Genomic DNA, 22,359 nt, shown 5'->3' on the forward strand with positions numbered 1-22,359 from the left:
AATAGTGGTTCACGGCCCCGACACGCGATATGAATATGGTACCTCCGACATTGCCAACATTTCGAGATATTTCCCGAATCGACCTTTGCCTGCACCGGGCACCATATGTCCGACATCGATACATGGACAGCGCTGGCTGTGGGCATAGTGCTCAATCCCTTAAGCTGAAAGTGGACCTTCCTAACAACGTTATGCGTCGAAGACCGGCTTGGAAGAAAGCAGTCTGGGAAAAGGTTGGAAAGCAGCTGGATGCCCTTAAAGAGGTGGAAGATGAGAGGCTGTGGGAAGGGGTGAGGCGTGTGGTGGACGCACTCCCGCGGGCCTCCATTGGCAGAGGTCGGTGCGAGTGGTGGACACCGGAGTTGGAGACAATGAGGTTGGATGTAGCTCGGCTAAGACGGTACTCCAAACGCAAGGCGGAGCGGACGGAGGACTACAAACTGGTCAGGAGTGTTTACCGGGCTTGCCTGTTGAGGGCCAGGTTCGAACACATCAGGACCAAGATAGCTGAGAGTCAGGACCCAGACATTTTTCGGCTAGCACGAAAATTGGAGGCTAAGTGGACGCTTCCCTCCATGACCAGACCAGATGGGTCCCACGCCACTACACATTCCGACATCAGCGACCTGATTGCACAACAGCTATCCCCTGGCAGTCCTGCCCCTTGGGAGAACTCCATCATTGACATGGATAGTGCTCAGGAAATGGAGATCGCCCTTGCTAGGTCCCCTACGAACATGGGCCCAGGCGAGGACGATATTGGGTATCCTTTCATACGATTCTGGAAGCGGAAGGATACAACAACTTTGCGATGTCTGGTTTACTACGGGCTGCGTCACGATATTTTAGATTGGCATAGGGCAGAAGTGGTGCTCATACCGAAGATTGACAAGCCCAGGTACGATGTCGTCAAGTCATGGAGAATGATACACCTCCTCCCGACCCCTGCGAAGGTTGCGGAACGCATAGTCCTGTTAAGATTAGCTACATGTCTTGACCTGGGGGAGACGCAGTTTGGTTCTCGCCGGAAGAGAGGGGTTCACGATGCCATGGCGGTAGTCTTTGAGTTCCTACGATACAATGAGGGCTATAAATGGCTGATCTTGTCCATGGACGTTGAAGGAGAATTCGATAACATTGATGTTGACCTTCTGTCAGACTTCCAGGTCGCCCGGGGGTGTCCGTCAAACCTGTGCCAGTGGGTAAGAAGGTGGACTTCCAGTCGGTCGATTCGTTTCCGTTTTAATGGATACATCTCCAAGACCTATTATGTCAGCAAAGGGGTGCCCCAGGGCTCGCCCCTCTCCCCATTTCTCTTCGGGGCCTACGTAGCGGATATATTCACACCGCGAATGCGCTACTCCCCTGGGGTCCGACATTTGGTAATCTCATACGTTGATGACGGGGTCATCATGGTGGCTGCAGATTCGTGCAACGCTGCCCGTTACCATGCGGGAGAAATTTTTGCAGACTGCGATCGCATAGCAAGGGCTAGGGGGATGGGATTTAGTGCCCTCAAGACCCAGTGGATCGGGTTTGGGGACAGGGCGTGGGGAGGTATGGAATTGTTGGGAGAAATGGTTTTGCCTTCTGAGGATTTACGGGTTCTTGGGTATAGGTTTAATGTATTTCTTAACTTTTCTTCTCATGTAAAGTACTGGTTGGAAAGGGGGTTGGGTGTCAGGAGGAGGATTTTGGCTTTGGGAAGAAGGTTCGGAAGTGTTGGGGGGCTTGGGGCAGGGGAGACTTACCGTTTGGTGCAGGCAGCCTACCTTCCAACCGTATACTACGGGCTTGAATTTGTAACCGACCAAGGGTCGTATGTGAAACAGATTCAGGTCCATGTCAACGACTGCCTTCGGTCGGTTTTCCGGACCCCTATGAGGCTGGCAAACAATATACTGCTGGCTGAGTTCGGAACGCCACCTGTTGCCGTCCAAGGAAGGTATCTGCATAGCAGATGCTACAGCCGGTTTATTAACTACCGGTACTGTGATCGACACCCGTGGTTCGGTGAGATATGGCATGACTGGAAGCAGGAAGGAATGGTGGCACACCGACAGACCTCAGACAAGGCGCTCACCCGCCGCCCCACGATTACGATCGGAAAAGGCAAAGCGGTGATGGCTGCACGACACCGTTCGCAGTACTTGGGCCTTTGCAGAACCTCGGATGTGGTTATATACACGGACGGGTCAAAGTCCTCTGAAGGGGCTGGTGTGGCATGGGCGGCATTGGAGAAAGGGGCCCTAACCTGTATAGACGGGTGCTCGGCTCCCCCGTCTTGGAGTATTGTGGAGTGCGAGATGTTTGCGGTTGTATGTGCACTTCGATATGCCCGAGGGATGGCCAAGAGGCGCCCGGTCCATGTGTTTCTGGACTGCATTGCTGCTCTCGTCCTGGTAGACGGAATGTTCTCGGAAGGTGAGTCGGCTGAGCTGTGGGAAGTCATGGCACCACTACTTAATGAGTTTAGCCACGTCAACATCAGCTGGGTTCCGGGGCACATGGGCATTGATGGCAATGAGACGGTGGACCAAAAGGCTAAGGCATGCGTGGGTTGTCCATTACGCCCCCTGCTTTGGGAAGGGGTTAGCTTTGGAATCGGGCAGGCGGCGATGGCCCGAGAATTGCGAAAAGCAGAGTGGGGTTCGTGGCACGACAGGGAAGGACACGGGTATTATGCTCGCGAACCTAGGGCCCCTCGACATCTTCGAGGCCTCACCCGTATGGACTCCTATGTTTTACTGAGAATTCGCAGCGGGACTGGTTTGGTTGGGCATGACAGCTGTGAAGGGAAGGATGACAGATGCCACTGGACTAAGTGCTCCCGCTATGCTATGGGACGCCCTGCTGATGAGGACTTGTATAAGGACTCGGCAATATCGCGGTGGAAATACTGGTGGGTGAGTCACAGATGGTTAGGCCTAGGGATTCCCCGGCATATTGAAATGGTGGATGGGGAGTTGGTAGTGGCAGGAAACCCTTTTGACGGCACACTAATGGTGGAAAGAAGTGGTCGGTTGGCGACGGTGGAGGATCCCTGGACCTGTACCCGGTGCGAGAAAAAACATGATGGTAGCGGGTGCGTTCTGCCAGGATTGATTACCATGCCGAAGAAGTGGTTTTTCTTGCCCGACCAATGATGCTGCGACTGTCCCTGCTGTGGGGCTCCGATTTCGGCGACGCCTACCCAGAAACAGGTCACCTTCTCCGAACACTTTGAAAAAAAGCCCCGCTGCTTACCAACATGTCACAACTGGTTTTGGCATTCTCGACACCAGCGGTGGGACGAGCTGGACCTCGCAACTCGGACGTCGGTGGTTTTGCGGTGGGCCAAGACAAAACGATTGCTAAAGGAGGAGCGTTGTTTATTTTGTGGGACGGTTTTGGCCGAAGGGTACTTGGACTTGGGACTACATTATAAAAGGACGGAGGGATGTTGGGATAGACTGTATGTTTCGTTTGTGGAGTATGTGGGTCAGATTGTGTTGGAGGCGGATAGGGGGGAGGGTATGAGGAGGTGGTTGGGAAGCGAGATGGGAAGACGCGTGAATTCGGGCAGCACTAGTTACTATGAGCGCCCGTGAGCCCATATAGGTAGTGATTTTTTTTTTTTTTTTTTTTTCTTTTTTCTTTTTTTTTGTTGTTGTTGTTTTGGATTTATGTTTGGGGGGAGCGATTGCAAGGCGGAGTGGTCCACGGTAGTGTATTTTAGATAGTTTGATTTATGGGGCGAGGGGGAGAGTGGTCGTATGCCGGTGTCGGCGGTACTAGTATAAATAAAATTAGATTGAATTCTAAGTACTTTTCCTACTTATTACTTTAACGAATATAAAATACCTTCACGATCTTTATCCTTATTGCAACGTTATCGTTACGCCAAGGAAGGTGCTTTACGAAGAAGAGTTAGAGAAAGCTTACGATAGGCGGTCCCGGTAGAAGACAAGGGTCTTGTACTATCGGCAACGTAGGCAGAGGCCTAGAGATATCGTAAGATAAAGGAAGAAGACAGGAAGAGAAGTATCATTCCCCGTTGCCAAGCACTAACCATTCAAAGAGGGATTGTTACAGCATGCCTCGAAACTATCAGATTGCCGAGTATTGTAGTCTCAACTTGCAGCTTGGATTGGGGGATGAAATTCTGCTGCTGAAACTGTGTTCATAATGTTTGAAAGATCTATCTCAAGTTGAGGTATTGAGGTTTGATCCTGACATGCCTGATCAATGACACTGATACTCTTGATTTTTCTCTCATATACGTTACAGTTACACAACTTTCTTGTTTGGTTTAGTGGTTAGTCTGTGCAAACTTAAAAACCTTCTGTTCGCAAGTGAATCGGGACTCCAGAAAAGCTCTATTACGACCTGGATAAGGGAAGAATGCTCTTCTCCAGTAGTTTCCTAACAATACCTTTTGGTCTTCTATTCTCTCACTATTCATACTTGCACTATGTACCTCCTTGAAGCCCAACGTTTTTTTCTACCTACTGGAGATTTTTTAATAATTGCCCTAGAATTTAGGCTCCATATCCTACCATAATAGCTTATATTGCTCCCTATGAAGTATGGGGAGATAAGATACTTCCTAGGAGGGTATACTTGTACTTGTACTTGTATAAGTTAACCCCCTATGGGGGAAGCTACAATATTCGAGTATTCTTTAACTCTGTAGGTGCTATCTTGGCCTAGCAAACTATGGGCTGGACCAGTTGTAATAGTTTCTAATGTCAAAACCAGATAGGCTAGTGGAACAGAAGAGATAGTTGAGTAGACTATTGTACATACTTGTACAAGTATACGAATAGAATGTTAACCATACCAATGTTTCCACAAGCAGTTTTCATGCATTTTCAAGTTCTGTACTAGCCCAAGCTTTAATCTGGATTTGAACTAGCCCAAATGATGGGTTCTTGACTTGGAATTTAGGAGTGGACATGCAACTACCACTAGGCTGACCTGGACATGAGTGGATTACCTACCATGCACAATTAACCAGCATTAAACACTTGATATATATTTCTGTTCAAATTAAAATATACATTGATACTAGTAACAGAAGCAATACCAAATATACTCTGCCTCGGGTTTTGTCTACTCAGTTAAATCTTCATGACTGGTAACCATCAGGTTTGAAATAAACTCTTCCAACTTACCATTCCTACCCGCCTCCCAAACTCATCTATCAAGCCCACCACCCCAACCCAATCTCTAACCAGTCTCTCTAGCTTACTGGTTCCATATACCTTTCCAACTTACAGCCACTCGACAGAAGTGTTCATGAAATATGTCTCGTATTAGTCATGCCTCGCCAAAAAGAGTACCTGCACTCGAGTGGCAAAACAACAATCACGATACAGTGACTGTGTTACAGCTAAGGTGTTCTTCTGTAACACTCAAGTATAAAGCAATCAAAGATCATTTCTTCCTCTTCCTATTAATATGATTAATTGACTGGGAGGTACTAAAGATACACCTAAAAGGAAAACCCCTTCTAAAACAGCACAGTGTGAAATGACAAATGCAGAAAAGGGCATGATTTTCACATTTTTCCACAGTTTGGACAGTATTGCACAAATAGCATCAGTTGTTGGTCAGCCTTGTTATACTATTAAGAGCCTTCTTACCTGGGCTGGTGAGAGAATATCTATCAACAATATTCCTCGTCCTAGTTGCACTCGACTCCTGATCCAGCAACAGTGTTGTACAATCATCCAGGCTGACAAATCAAATTGTCAAATGACAACAGCTGAATTCTATGATAAATATGTATAAGTGGTTTCATGTGCTACAGGTAGTTACCACAACTAAGTGATAGGCCATACTTAATTAATACTCCTAATTATTGTTATAGTAGACAGAGTTCTCAAGAAAGCTAATATGAAAAATTAGATTGCCAAATTCAGACTCCAGCTCAAGCCTGAGCATGTTACCAAAAGACTTAATTGGGTATTGGCTCATAAGAATTGGACTTGAAAGAATTTTGAGGGGGTAATTTAAAGTGAGAAATCTAACAATTCAAGGCAGCACTGAGTATTTAGGAAGCCTAGAGAAATATAGCTGAATAATTGTATTCATCCAAAGGAATAGAATAAGGGAATATCATTAATAGTTTGGGGGCACTTTCAGGACAAGAACAAAGGACTTTTGGTTCCTATTACTTAAGGTAATATTACCAAAACTAAGAATACTAGACTTTTAAGAAGTCACTTAATTCCAATAATTTATAAAATATTAGCTTGTGGTATTTATGATTTGCTTTTTCAGCAAGACAATGCTTCCATTCATAAAGCCTGTAGAGTTATGAATTAGCTTGAGGCCAATAATATTGATATATTTGAGCATTTCCCTTACTCCCTGATCAGAATCATATTAAGTATGTATGAGTAGAGCCTCCAAAAATGTTACATTAGCAGTATCCAAGAGTAGGAAATACTGCAGGAGGAAAACAGACTATTTCAGAAGAGGCTAGCTGAGGTGATCTCCCTCTGGTTTGGGAGACAATTCCAGAGAAGATTTTTGAAAAACTTCAAAAATCAAGGTCAGATAGAGTAGCTGCAGTTTTAGAAGCAAAAGAGGAGTATATCAGATATTAGCTACTAGTTTTAACCTTTCTTATTACCAAATTATTTATATTTATATTTATTCTTTTGTTATTTACACTGATTGATTATTGCTTTTTTTAATTTCAGATAGTTGAGTGTTGATCATAGACAATTGATCATTGATCATCGACAATCCAGGGTTGCAAAAGTGAAGACCTACAAAAATTATACAACTGTAATTAAATAGGCTTCAGATCATAAACACTTCTGTATAGTGAGTGTACATCTCAATATATTAAGTACACCAGCTGTGACACGTTCACAGAGTGCTAATCACGTTACCAGATAAGGTATAATAGTTCATAGGTTGTCAGCTTGACCAGAGATAAGGTGAGTGCTGAGAGCTAATAGATGTTTCGGAGGAGTACTGGAAAAGCTAAAGAGTAACTGTTCAACTAAGTATATTGGAATACTGTCTGTTGAAGTCTGCCTCTTCTATTGTGGAATCAGGTGGTCTTTAAAGATACAAATTCGTTCATATCTACCATGAACAAAACTAATTAAAGGTATCAAGCAATCCATGTTGGTAAAACCACTTAAGTACAAAACAATACTTAAAACAAAACATAAAATAAAACTAAGCATCAAGCGATACCTAAAACAAACCAAGTATCAAGGTGATACTTAAAACAAAACATAAATCAAAACTAAGAGTAACAATCCTACTCCTTTGTACTTAGTTCTTCAACAGGTAACGACCTTACCTCCTTTACCTCTGCAATATCTCAATAGCTCAGAGAGTTCCTATCGTCACTATCATTTCGGATGATGAGGATAATATTACACACATGTTATCTCTTTGTAAGCGAGATTTCTTTCTTGAGTAGCATTATATGAAATGTGTGTAAAGTATAGATTCAACTTGTAGTAAAGGAAAGAACTTAAGTTGTTACATGAGGAGTCTGAACTGGAAGTCAATTTTCTTCTTCTTTCTTTATTCTTTTTTTTTTTATAATGATTTAGTTACTTGTTTAAGGTACAAGAATATGGCATGCAGTGTGAGCTATGGGGTTAAGAAAGCCCCCTACCCTAGACCAAGAGAAAGCCCATACCCCCAAGCCCTTCTAGTATGGATCCAACAGCACATACTCCAAAAGTGATCAACAAAGGTACCCAGTCCGTGGACTTCATGAGTTTAATGCGAAGAGGTGTCGCATAGAAGCCAACCATCTGTCCAAAAAGCTTCCTTGCCCAAAAGACCACCTCTTCTACTAACTACACATAGCCAGCAGAAAGAAAGCTCAATAGGCTAAGCAGGAAAGCATGAGGAAAAACTATTTCCCGTATACTACTAGACCTATAAGGGCTACAAATGAAAATAACTACTACCTACCAATCCACCAAGTTGCTGTTTTTAAAGAACCACACCCGAAGTGAGCAGCTGGCAATGAGCCTTAAGGCCAAAGGCCCCTAACCAACTGAGCCACTGATGTAGTGCAATACTATGACCCACTAATTGGGAACAGGAACCTCAGTACCAGGCCTAAGGAGTGGATATTTGGTAGAGGAAATGCTACCCAGCAGTGGGATGCCAGCCAAAGATTGACTATGGGCAGGCAGCAGGCTGAAACCGCAGAAAGCTACGCAATGGAAGGAGGAGGTAGTAGGATACCAACTAAGGAGGGAAGACAGTAGGGTGTGAGCTGACGTATCTGAAGTAGAAAATGGAGAGAGGATCAAAGGTTCCAGAGTAAATTGGACCATAGAAACTGAACCATTGCTGTTTTTCCGCGTCTCTCATATAGTTCCTAGTTCTCTAAGAGATAGCATCACTTAGTGCAAGGGATCTCACCGGTGGGAGGGAGGTAGAAGGCTGAGGGAAGGAAGGTGACTGTAACTTGAACCAAGTGACTAGGAGGGTATGGTCAGATCTCACCAAGAGATAGACCCCGAAGTTACTAGCCGAGGTGTTCTCTAATGGAGATCTTACAAGTGGGGAGAAAGACGTCCACCACTACCAGCGCTGTCCAGAAATGAAGAGAGGAAGCTGACTGTGCCAGAGTCAAGCGAGCTCCTATTAACAAGACACGACTACTGCGTGAGCCCAGATGACTCTCCCATCAAGCAAACAAGACACTAGGAAGCTAAAGGTGAGAGAAGATGACGGAGTTAGCCATGCTCCTAGAAAGAAACCATCGAGGGGGCAGAGGGGAGTGGAGGTGGCCCATAAATGTTGATGTAGTGTTGTTAAACTATGTGGGAGGAAAATAGGAGTGATGGAGCATGGGTGTACTGGAAGTTCTTTTTTCATTTTTTTTTTTCTCTTCATTTATTTATCATCTTCTTTATTTCTCCTGTTTTACATATCGTAAGGCCAAGGATCATGTTACCTTGTATTATGTAGACCCGCACCTCCACCCTACCTTGATGTCAAGCAGTTAGAAGAAAAACTGTGACCTCAGAAAGGCTAACACCAACAGCCAGGTGCCAGATCCTAAGATCCCACAACTTGAAGGTAGAGGGGTCTTGCCTAAAGTGGCAGATACTCAACTAGCCCACAGCTGAAAAAACTTCGCTGCAAGTCTCCCACACCGCTATCTACAACAGTAAAGACAGTAAGCCCAGTAACCAATTCTTTAAAGTAAGGAAATCCCCTATCTTGACAGTGCACTCTCTACCAAACAGAAGATCTCCCAAACCAGAGAAATACCAAACCATTAGCCGAAGCTAACCCTTTTTCTACAACAACCAGATTGCCAGCCAGACCAGTTTAGATCCACTCACATCTCGGGAAGTCAAAAAAGCGAATAGGTACACCATAAACATGACATAAATATATGTCTTGGCGTATAGTCCACAGACACGAAAATGAGAAACTATAAGGAAAAGGTGACCGCCGTAAGTAGGAGGTAGTAGCGAAATGAGAACTGCAAGCTGTCCATTCAGGAGGGCCGATGGGGCTGCCTAAGGCATCAAAAGAGGGAGAGGTAATAGGGTACCAGCCAATAGTGGTAGGGTACCAGCTAAGGCAACTAAAGAGAAAGAAGGAGAAAGGACCAAAGCTCTAGTGCTAACCCAACGAAAACTGAACTATTGCCATATTACCTCATATCTCATGTAGTCCCTTATTCAGGGAGAGATAGCATCAGTTAGTGGTAGGGATCTGACCTGGGGCAGGGAAACAGAAGTGCACAGAGAGGAGTGGATAGAGGGGAGGGTGACCGTTGCTTGAGCTAAGGGACCAGTTAGGTATGGTCGAATCTCACTACGAGACAGACCCAGATGGTACTAGCTGAGGCATTCTCCAATGGACTTCATACAAGTGAGGAGAAAGATGTCCACCTCAGCTAGTGCTGACTAGAAACGAAGCAAGAAAGCCAACTGTAATGAAATTAAGTGAGCTCCAATTAGTGAGACAGGAATACATGGCGAGCTCAGATAGCCCCTCAATCAAGCAGATAAGAGACTAATATGGCAAAGGGGAAAGAGGAAGGAAGAGTTGACCGTACCCCTAGGCAGGGACAAGCGAGGGGGCAGAGGAGAGTGGGGGGGTCCACGATATTTAGGGTAGTATGGCCAAATTAGGGGGGATGAAAATAGGAGTGAGGGATGTACTGGAAGTCTTTTTTTTTTTTTTTTTTTGTAATCTGATTTATTTATCCGTTTTAACGAAAGTAAGGCCAGGGGTCATATTAGCTTTCGCCATGCAGACCCGCACCTCCACACCGCCTTGTGTTCAAGCAGCCAGAAGAAAAAGTGTAACCTCAGAAAGGCACACGCCAGCAGCTAGGTGCACACCCCGAAGAGCCCACGACTTGAACGCGGAGGGGTCTTGCCTAGAGCCACCAACACCCAACCAGCCCTTGGTTTAAAAAGCTCCCCTGCAAGTCTCCCACATTGCCATCTACAAACAGTAAAGACAGAAAGTCTAAAAACCCAATCTTCAAAGCAAGGAAAATTCCCATCCCGACAGCACACCCCCCACCAAACAGAAGAAACCCCAAACCACAGAAATCTCAAACTAAAGGCCGAAACCAACACCTCACCTACAACAACCAAATTCCCAGACAGACCAGTTCGAATCGACCCAAGCCTTGGGAAGTCGAAATAGCGAATAGGCACGAGTACTTAGGTGGCATAAATGTATGCGGTAGGCATATAGCCATTCGATCGTGAGCAGGAGAAACCAGAAGGAGTGAGCACCCACCGTAAGCAGGAGGTATTGGTGGAATGAAAGCCCCAAGCTGTCCGTCTGGGAGGGCAGGGGGGTCTGCCCAAGGCAGCAAAAGAGGGTGAGGCAGTAGGATACCAGCCAACAGTAGTAGGGTACCAGCAGACATGATGGAAGAGAAAAAGGGAGAAAGGGCCAGAGGCCCCAGTGCTGACCCAACTGAAACCAAACTATTGCCATATTACCGCATCTCTCATGTAGTCCCTTATTCTCTGAGAGATAGCGTGACTTAGTGGAAGGGATCCCAGCTGCAATAGGGAGGGGGAAGGGCGAGGAGAAGAAGGCGACGGTAACTTCAACTGAGCGACTAGGAGGGTATGGCCAAATCTCACCGCAAGACAGACCACAAAGTTACTAGCCGAGGCATTCCTCAATTGGAAGCATACAAGTGGGGAGACGGACATCTACCACTGCCAGCGCCGTCCAGAAACGAAGAGAGGAAGCTGACCATGCCAATGCTAAGCGAGCCCCTATTAGCAAGACAGGACTACTGGGCGAGCCCAGATAACTCCCGCATCAAGCAGACAAGAGACAGGTGAGGCGAGGGCAGGAGAGGATGGAAGAGTTAACCATGCTCCTAGGCAGAAACCATCGAGGGGGCAGAGGGAAGTGGGGGGGGGCCCACGATAGTTGACGTGGTGTTGCTAAACTATGTGGGAGGAAAATAGGAGCGACGGAGCATGTGTACTGGAAGTCGGTTTTTTTTTTTTTTTTTTTTTTTATAATCATGTATTCATTGTTTAGGTACAAGAACTCGCATGCAATGGTAGCTATGGCATAAACAAAACCTTAATCCCAAAACAAACAATAACAAAAGAAACCAAACTAGTGCCTCCAAAAAGTACTAACAACCCATATCACAAGGCGCATAAATAGCTAGCTATAAAGGGAAACATTCAAACTAAACGAAATCCTACAAACAGGGAAACCAAAAAAGGTGTATCTTCACTCCGTGGCTCAGGCCGAGGACGAGGATCGGAGTGAGGAAGTGGGACTCACGACGGGGTGGGCCCCTAAGGGGGGTTCTCTGAGTGCAGGCATTTCCCGGAGGAAGCCGACTGAAGTGGCGGAGATGCAAGTGGATGGGCTGTGAAGCAGTTCTGGCCATGTCCAGATGGGTTCCCCTTTGTCCAGGCACTCGACTCCCGGGAGGTGGGCGTCTCTGGCTCTGTCATGTGAGGGGCATTCAAGAATGGCATGATGGAAAGACTCAGGCTCCTCCTCGTAGTAGGGGTATGTATCGAGGGCATCCAGGTCTCTCCAGGAGCAGTGGCTTGCCAGGTAGCTCTTTTTTGACCTCATCTGGTGGATTCTGCCCGCTATGAATTTCCCCAATCCAATGAAGGGGTGGGGCGACAGAGTGAGTGAGTAGACATATCGGGGTGGTGGTGGGTCCTGTTTGGTCAATATATTTAGGAGGAACTGACGACAGCCTTTCTTGAGGGCTGGAAAAGGAGGGTTGCCAGGGGCCTCAGGGGGCAGGGGCTCGGGGAACAGGACAGGCGATGCTGGTGGGATCCTAGAAACATGACCGACAGGTTTGCCTACACGATGGGCTATTGCGTCGAGTGGGAGCTCACTCCTTACCGGAGGGGATGGCTCGGGGTATTTCCATTTCATGGGCCTGTAGTCGGGCGTAAGCCCAACAATCAGGGCACGGTAGTCCTCCGGGGAGTGGTAAGAAGAGGTAGTAGGGAAGGAACAGTGCAGCCGTGCAGTAGCCGGATTTCTTTCCGAGGAGAGGCACACTATCCTCAATGCTGCCTGGCACTCACTGTGTTCAATAAGGCATTATATCGGGGGAAGGGCCGACTCACAGGGGAGGATACCGGTAGGGGTCTAGGAGAAGCATTTTGTGACCCATGTCGGGACCTGTCACCAAAAGACAGCAAGCGGGTCGGTTATGGTTGCGGAGGATGAGAAGAGATCTGCACCGAGGAGGAGTATGGGTACGAGGAGAGAGGACACTAGCCAGTGGCAGAGAAAGGGGGCGAGCCTCTTACCAGGACCCGACAACCTCTTAAGCATGGAGAAGGCAACCTGGGCAAGTGCCAGACATTTCGAGAAGTGGGTGTTGGTAGCCCACTGGAGAGAACAAGAGGCTGACTCAAACCAGTGGCCGAGCCAACAGACCACCCCAGAGGGGCGGAAAAGCAGTCCATCAATGACGATTGGGAGAGTTGAAGTGACGTCCCTTTGTCTGGGCGTCCTCCAGTGTATGAGTTCAGTTTAGGGTACAGAGAAAGAGACCCCACAACGCCTACACCTTTGAGTCAACATCTTGACTAGATGTTGGAGGTGCTGGACATTCCTTTTGTAGGAGTTGGAGGCAACAGTCACTGTGAAGTCATCTATATAGGACAGGATTAACCCACACGGTACCGGGAAGTTGAGGGATAAGACATAGATGACGAACAAAAGAGCTGATATTGGCGAGCCTTGTGGAGTACTAACCTGAACGGGTTTGAAGACCCTGGGCAATTCCTGGAAAACAAGACGGTATTGCCTTCCTGTCAAGATGGACCTAACCCAAGAGTAGAGGTATGGTGGTATGTCCATTGAACGGAGCATATGGAAGAGGTTGTTCGGGGAGACATTGTCAAAACCTCCCTTGATATCAAGGAACAAGGTGGACGCAACCAACTGGGGCCGTTGCTGCATTTGAACTTCGTGAGCCGGAGTCACGCAGACATCGAAAGTGCTAAGCCCTGGAAGGGAGCCACCTTGATGTGGATGGAGCAGGCCCGGCGACCTAGCCAAGGGTGATAGGTGATTTGCCATTATCCTCTCCATGATTTTGGAGGCCATTTCAAGGAGGACAATTATTCGGAAGGAAGCAGGTGTGTCGTAGGATGGTTTGCCCGGTTTGTCCAGAACTACGCCATTCGATATCTTTAGCGAGGCGGTGTGGAAACCGAATGAGACCAGAGGAGAGAGAAGCTCAACCAGTAGAGAGGGACGGGATATATTAATCTTCTTCCAAATGGAGTATGGAAAATGGTTGGGACCAGGGGCCCAGGTGGATGAGGACATCCTAAGCGCCGCGGCTATCTCTTCCACCAGTAAGGGGGGTACATCTTTCCAGGCCCTGAGAATAGGCGAGCAGAATGCGGAGAGCCTAGGAGGGAAGAAGTAGGAGAGTAGGACGTCATTCAGCTCCATGGATGAGGTTGCCTGTGGAAGGGACGGGAAACGCTCTGGGGCCTTTCCGAAGGCCAACCTTTTGGCCGTCCACATGTTTTTCTGGGTAGCACTCTCCAGGAAACGTGCCCAGTGCTTCTTCTTAGCCTTCTTCATAGCCAGGAAGTAGGCATTTTTGGCCAAGTGAGCAGAGGCCCGAGTGTTATTTGAAGGGGGGGTATGGGCCTCTCAGGTACGGGAATGATGGACTTTCCTCAAGTCAGACAAGTTGTCGGACCACCAAGGTTTTGATCTCGTGGAGGGCTTTTTCATTGGTGTATGTCTGGCAAGGACTAACCGTATCCTGCCAAGGTTGATGTCGAGCCACATGCTAAGTACCTGCTCAGTTGGAAGGGGTGGAGGTAGCGGAATCGTGCGGGAGCCGAGGTCCTCCATGACCTTGGTCTAGCCTGTATCCTTCCAATGCGGTATGAGCCGGGAAGGGGAGAGAAGCGGAGACGTCATTGTTATGGATATAGGGATGTGGTCCGACCTGGTAGACTGGAGAGACCCCTCCCCAGTTTCAACAAAGGGTGCGAGGTACTGGCTGGTAAAGGCCAAGTCAAGCACACATGGCGCATGGTCCTGGCCTAGTGAGAATCGAGTAAACACTCCGTGAGTGTTCAAGAGGGAGAAACATCTTTCTTGCGACATTTCTGCATAAGGAGTAGAGGTTCAGATCTCCCTTTTCCTAAGAGGCCGGTCGGGATCCCATTGTGGGTGGTAGTTGTACTGGAAGTCTTTTTTTTTTTTTTTTTTTTTATAATCATTTAGTTACTTGTTTATGGTACAAGAACATCGCATGCAGCGCGAGCTATGGCGTTAAGAAAACCTCTCCAACCCGGACCAAGAAAAAGCCCTTACCCCCAAGACCCGCTAGTATGGGCCCAACCACACACACTCCAAGGGCGATCAACTCAGGTGCCCAGCCCACAGGCCTCACGACTTGAACGCGAAAGGGTCTCGCCTAGAAGCCACCCGAAGGCCCAAGAAGATTTCTTTCCCGAAGGAAAACCCCACCCACTAACTACACATAGCCAACAGAAAGGAAACCAAACAAGCTAGGCAGGAAAGTATAAGTAAAAACTCCATCCTGTAATCTACTAGACCCGTAGGTGCCACAAAAGAAAACAACCACTACCCACTGTGCCACCAGATTTGCCGCTTTTTAAAGAACTGCCCCCGACGTGGGCGGCCGGCGACGAGCCCTAAGGCCGAGCGCCCCCAAGCAGCTAAGCCACAGAAGTAGTGCAATACCATGGCCCGCCAATGGAGAACGGAGGCCACGGTGCCAGGCCAAGGAATCGATGTTTGCCAGAGGGGATGCTGCCCAGCAGTAGGGTGCCAGCCAAGATCGACCATGGGCAGGCAGCAGGCCGAAACCCTGGAACACCACGTGGCAGAGGGAGGAGGTAGTAGGGTACCAGCCAAGAAGAGAAGGCAGTAGGATGCGAACCGACGCGACCGAAATGGAAAGTGGAGGTATGGCCAAAGACCCCAGTGTAAACCTGACCGTAGACCGAACTGACATATTACCGCGTCTCTCATGTAGTCCGTTGTTCTCCGAGAGATAGCGTCACTTAGTGGAAGGGATCCCACTAGCAGTAGGGAGGCGGAAGGATCAGGTGAGGAGGGCAACAGAAACTTGAACCGTACGACTATGAGGGTATGGTCCGATCTCACTGTGAGACACACCCCGAAGTTACTAGTCGAGGCGTTCACCAACGGGGATCTTGCAAGTGGGGAGAAGGACGTCTACCACTGCCCGTGCCGCCAGGAAGCAAAGAGAGGAAGCCAACTGTGCTAAAGCTAAGTGAGCCCCTATTAGCAAGACAGGACTACTAGGCGAGCCCAGATAACTCCCCCATCAAGCAGACAAGAGACAAGTGAGGCCAAAGCGGGAGAGGATAGAGGAGTTAACCGTGCCCCTAGGCAGGAACCATGGAGGGGGCAGAGGGGAGTGGGGGGGCTCACGATAGTTGACGTGGTGTTGCTAAACTATGTGGGAGCAAAATAGGAGCGACGGAGCATGGTTTACTGGAAGTCTCTGGACCTTGCCTTTTATACAAATACCTTACTTAACCCTAATCCTGTGTGACTTATACCTTCATGTCACCATATCCTATGACCCATTGTTGTGAGTCATGTGAAATCATTTGTTGACTCATTTTGAGTTAACTTTGTAATATACCTAAACCAATCTGATTTTTCAAACAAGTCATATGTACCAAATCCAGCCCATGGGTGAAACTCATGACTCATAAGTATGAGTAATGTGGGGAAATCATAACATCAAATGACTTACTACTTTGAGTCATCGTATAACAATAAACTCCTCTGACTTCATAAATGCGAGTCATGTAAAAACCTTTCTTCCATCTCCTTAATCTATCTTGTCTCAATCTGAGTTGTGACAGTAGTCCTCCTCTTCCTCAAACCCAAGTCCCTTCGGGTTCCTGTCTCCTTAGTCAAAGGTTTAGGACTTGTCGTCCCATTCCTCGAACTTCTTTCCTCATTTACGCGAAATATTTGTCCTTCTTATTTTATTCTTGCTTCATTATTTCTGGTATGGTGTTTACTATCTTGCTTGTTTTTTGTTATATACTGATTGTATTGAGGTATTTGGTGATTGTGTTTTCAGATGCATATAACTGCTTGTAGAGGTCTGCAATTTGTCGATGCAATGCGTCGACATCTGGGTCTGTAGGAGTTTCGAACCTTTCCCACCCCTCTTCCTATGGCTATGTCCTAGTAGCCAATTTTGCCCTTCTCGTTTCCTTTCCCTTCCAATGGACTTCATGCCATTCAGTAAGAGGATTTATCGTACTGTCTCGCTAGGAGTTTCCCCTAACCTTGATTTTTCCCTGTTTCTAGTAGCGACATCCATCTTGGTAATACGGCATCCCAGCGGTATTTCAATGATAGTGGGAAGGCTTGTATTACTTGAATTGTTTGCGTTTGATGTATTCTTATTTCTTTCATAGTACTTGGGTCCTGTAGTTAGCCCTTTCCTTATCCTGGATATGTACCAGGCATCCAGCTTCATAGCAGGCTATCTATGACAGAACATTATGCTCTGTGGTCTCTCTTGTCTTTTTGTAACAGCTTCTAGCTCGGCTTCAGTAGGTCTTCAATATTTGGCAATGGTGGAAGTCATAGCCCTCAGGCTATCGCCCCATCCTTCGTGAGGTGTGAGGGTTATGATGCAATGCCAATCCTTGCTGATAGGCTCTAGCTTGATGGCTATCCACGGTTATGCTTGGCTTCTATGGCTACTCTTTGTGGAACTTGGAAATGGCGTGTGTGGTATTGTCGTAGTGGCTTGCTGGATACGAAGCTTTATCGTATTTTGGAGGATAGTTGGTCTACTTGGCCTGATCTTAGACTTTTCTAAAGTATCCATGAGAGTCAACAATCTCATCGAGTTTGTATTCTTCTTTCCCATCTATCTCGATAGGTAGCATGAGTTGTTTGATCTGAGAGGAAAATTTGTTGTCTTCGTTTGCTTCTATGAGGGACATGTGAAATGTTGGGTGGATTCTCATGCGGGTGGGAGGTCCTATTTATAACAACTGGGCCCCACCTTTGCTAGTATTTTCTACGGCCCCATCTTCCTATACTCGAGTTTCTTTGATAGTCTCGTAGTCTGGATATAGTAGGTTAATAATCACACTATATCTCCTGATTGTAAGTTTGGATCTGGTTTTTGTCTGCGATTATAGTATTCTCCCTGTCTTATCTGTGCAGTGGTTATTGATGTCACCACTGTGTCTTGTAGTTGTATGATGTCTGCAGATGTAGTACGATTTTCTCTTATCAGGTTGTCAATGTTTAGATACTGGAGTGTCTTTCTGTGTTGGTATAGAATAGTGACAATCCTATCGATTCTTGTTTTCCGTTATTGTCTTCAAATTCTGCTAGAGGTAGCAGATGATACCAATTATCTCGTTGGTAGTTGACATATGCTCTTTGATAATGTTCTAATATCGTGTTTATTCTTTCAGTTTATCTATCTGCTTGAGATTAGAATACCGTACTCATTTGGTATTCAATTCCGACTTTCTCTACTACTTCTTTCCAGAATATGGATGTGAATAGTGTTCCTCTGTCAGTAATGATATCTTGTGGTATTCGTTGCAGTATAACCACTTCTCAAATGAAGAGAAGAATAAATTGTTCTATATCAATTTCCTCGTTCCATGTGATAAAACGACTCATTTTAGTCTAACAGTCAATAACCACCATGATACAATTGAACACTTCTGACTTTGGTAAATGGGTGATGAAGTCTATAGCTATTGATGCCCATGGTTGTATCGGTACTTTGTTCAGTTGTAGTAATCCATAAGGTGGATTTCATACAGCTTTCATGTATTGACACATCCATAATTTTGTACATATCATTTAACTATTTCCCTAATATTTGGTCAATAGTATTTCCGGCTTATCAGTTCAGTTGCTTTAGCCGTTCCTCCGTGTTCTGCCATCAGGTGTCATAGTTTTGAGATATCAGATGGCTTCTCAACTCTTCTTCATTGGCGATCCAAATTTTTCCTTGATACCACAGGTATTGTTCTTTCTATTCGCATAATTCTAATGCGACTCCCTTCCTCGCTTTTCTTCCTTCTTTCAGCTCTTTGCAGATAAATTGGATTGTTTTGTTATTTTTTCCTGTGTCTTTGATTCTTTCTTTGTTTTCATCACTTATTGTTATGATTTCCGTTTCTTGTACTGATATCGAAACTGTCTTATTGAAATATCTTTCCTTCGGAAGGTGTATTTGGTTTTGTTGAGTGATCCTTTTGTCTTGCTTATCGTGAAAGTCATCTAATTTTCATGTAAGGGGGTTTGGTCTTCCAACTTCTTTGCTGGGTCGATATTCGATGAGGATGTCATATTGACTGAGTAGTTCACTCCATCCTATTTGTCTTCTGACCAACATCTTTTTTGTGGTGAATTGTTCCAGGTTTTTGTGATCTGTCAAGATTCGGATCAAGTATCGCCTTCCTTGAATGTAGTGTTTCCATTCCTTTATGGCTTGAACCATTGCCAATAGTTCTTTATCATGGATATCATAATTTCCTTCTACTGAGGTCATTGTCTTAGACTGGAATGCTACTGGTCTCCATTTCCTGTCTTCATATTTCAGTGATATGATGCCAGAGCAGATGTAGTTCGAGGTATCTGTTTTGACCATAATTTCTTTGGCTGAATTGAAATGTACCAGGATAAGTGCTGTGGTTATTGTAATCCCTAATTGATTGAAAGTCTTTTGTTACTCATCTCCCCATTCCCATTTTTTATCCTTCTTAGCCAGGGTATAGAGAGATTTTACTGTGTAGTTGAATCCCTCTATAAATGGGCAATAAAAGTTGCAGAATATTAACAAACTCTAGATTCCACGAAATTTCATACGGTATTTCCATTTCCATATAGCATTTGTTTTAATTGTATCCATCTTTACTCCTTTAGGACTGATGAGGAATCCCAGATATTCTGCTTTATTTTTATGGAATTCGCATTTTACTACTTTGAGTGTCATACCAGTTGGCTTGATTGCAATCAGTACCTTTCTGACATCCCATCAGTATAGTTCCATAGTTTCTGAGTATGTTAAGATATCGTCCAGGTATACTATGCAACAGATATTCAGATACTCAGAAAGTACCTGATTGATCCATTTCTGAAAGGTCGCTGGTATGTTGGTGAGTCCAAATGTCATTACCATAGATTTGTATCTTCCATAACGAATGCTGAAAGTTATCTTAAACTCGTCTCCTTCCTTGATTCGTATAGTGTGATAGGTATTTCTAATATCAAGTTTGGTGTATTATTTCCCTTTTCCGAGCTAGTTGAGTGTCTCTGATATGAGCGGTAACCCATATTGGTCCTGTTTTGTTATAGCATTTAGAGCTTAGTAATCCACACACAGCCTTAAGCTATCATCTATTTTTTTGACAAACTGGATAGGCGATCCAATATTTCCTGGTGTTGCTTCTCTGATCTATCCTTTTTCATGTTCTCTGTAATGTAGTCCTGGAGTATCTTCAATTCATTTTCTCCTAGATGATAGATCCGATTGATAGGTAGAGGACTTATTTCGTCTATATGGAGTTCGGTCGCATCATCAACTGCTTCTTGGTGTGGGGATAGTTGAGTGAAATTGAACTTTCTCTTGTATAGTTTGACAGAGTCCTCTACAGATTCCTTGAACAATTCAATGACTTCGTGATATTCCTTTGATACTCGTTCCTTAATATCTTACTTTTTATTTTGTCCTTTAGTATGAATGGCTAATTTCGTGCTGATCTTAACAGCTCTTAGGTGCATTTTGCCTTCATTCTAATGACATCGAAGGATGCTGGTTGCTTCACCTCTTCAGCGATATCGTCCAAACCCATTGGTAGAAATCTTATTCATCTCAATTCTCTTTGGATCGAAGTTTCCAAAACCTTGTTCTACTCTTTCAGTGTGTATTAACTTACTTACTTCTTCGTATCTGGATTCCAATATCTTTTCACAGATCAAGTGTGCTATTCTTTGTGCTGATTAGACCTTGCACTAGTTTGGTCTGCGATTGATTAGGATGACCTTAACCTCTCTGATATAGTCAGTATCAATGACTCCTGCATTGTTGGTTAGCCTATATTTAGCTGCTAACATACTTCTGGGGACGATCTATCCATAGGTGCCTTCTGGTAATCAGATGGCAATCCTGGTTCCAATAATGCCTTATCCTTTAACTAGTATTCATTAACTCTTATGTGCATACAGGTTATATCCTGCTATTCTGGCCGACCTTTTGGTAGGAATTCTTGCTTTAAGTCTCAATTTTGTGTCTAGAATCTTCTGATTCTTCTTGCACCTGAGGTGTGAAAGCTGGATCTCCAAATTTACTTCTTTGGCCTCTGCTTCGGATTTGCCATGTACTGCTGGTGATCTGTTGAGCCATTATGTCCTACATCCTTCGCAGGTGAATATGACCTTACCACTATCCTATTTAATCTTGGGATTGGGTTCTCATAGCCAAGATATCCTGAGTTTGACCTCTTGTCGGCTTAGCTTGGTGACTTGTAGTTTGATCTTCTCGTTTTGTGTTCCTGTTTCCATACCAAGTATTGTAGTATGGGTAATGGGCCCCATAGTGCTTTTTTCTCCATCTGCCTTGTAGACCTCCCTGGAGTTTCCTGACTTCTGTTTTGAGAAGCTATACTTATCACATAGCACTTTCATCAATAAAGTCCTCATTTGTCTCAGAGTTGATCATTGTATTGATATATGCTTCGTTTCGTTTATTTTATAATGGTATTGGTATAATAAGATATTTCATTGCTAATTCTTGGTGATTGATCGTATCTTCAACTCCTGATGCCTTGTATAGGTTTCATATCCTGATGGGTTTTTTCTTCTTGTCTCCCTGACTACCTCTTACTGGGGACTTCTCTCGTTTCTCAACTCTCTTTCTTCTTCTTCTATCATCAATTCTTTGATCACAGTTCTTGGTTTCCATTTCCTCCTCGGAGTGTTGCTTGCCGCAGGACCTGCGCTTTTGGGGTAGTGTTGGCTTCGGCAGTAGCTGATTTTATATCCTACTCTTCTGCATTTTAGACACAGGTTTCCTGCCATCTGCTTTGCATACTCTTCTCTGGAAAGATTCAGACCTTCTTTTCCAAGTCCATCTACCACTATAACTGATTCCCCTTCTACTGTTGGTTTTGGTTTGAATGTACCGATATCATTTCTTGGTATTGGTTTTTCTCCTATCTGCTTTTCGAGGTTTTTTTCATTTTGAGGTTCTTGAGCTCTATTTTGTTAGTTTCTCCCTGGATAGCTCAAGTCGCTACTTCTTCGGCTCATTATACAGCGTGGTCAACCTGGCCAAATACATATCGGAGCGTTGGGCTCAGGCCCCGGTATAGATATTCTGCTTCGATGATCTCGTCCGATTCTGCTTCTGTGGCAACTAGTCTGAATTCGTTCCAGTATTCCGTTACTGTCCTTGATGCTTATTCGAGTTCAATTAACTTGTTTCATGCTGCTCCTTGGGGATCGATTTCTCCAAACTATTCCTTAAGCTGATTGTGAAATTTCCCCCATGTGTACTAATCTTGTCTTCAAACTTCTTCCACATATGGTGTCAACCATTTTATTGCATCTACTTGTAAGAAACTCGAGATATAGGCGACCTTCTAGTCCTCATAGCCTTCTGCCCAGCCTACTGCTCAAAAAGAAACTACTAGCTGTACTTGCTAGCTTCATAGTTTACCTCGTGTTCTATCACAGGTTTCCAGTTCTTTGAACTTTGATTTTCAGATACATAATCATGTTAGTGCTTCCAAAAACTGATCTTCCGATCCTGGCATAGAGTTTGAAGATCCTCTTTCAGTCATCCTTGTATTACCC

Source organism: Tuber melanosporum (assembly GCF_000151645.1).
Source record: "Tuber melanosporum whole genome shotgun sequence assembly, scaffold_267, strain Mel28".
Classification (NCBI taxonomy): domain Eukaryota; kingdom Fungi; phylum Ascomycota; class Pezizomycetes; order Pezizales; family Tuberaceae; genus Tuber; species Tuber melanosporum.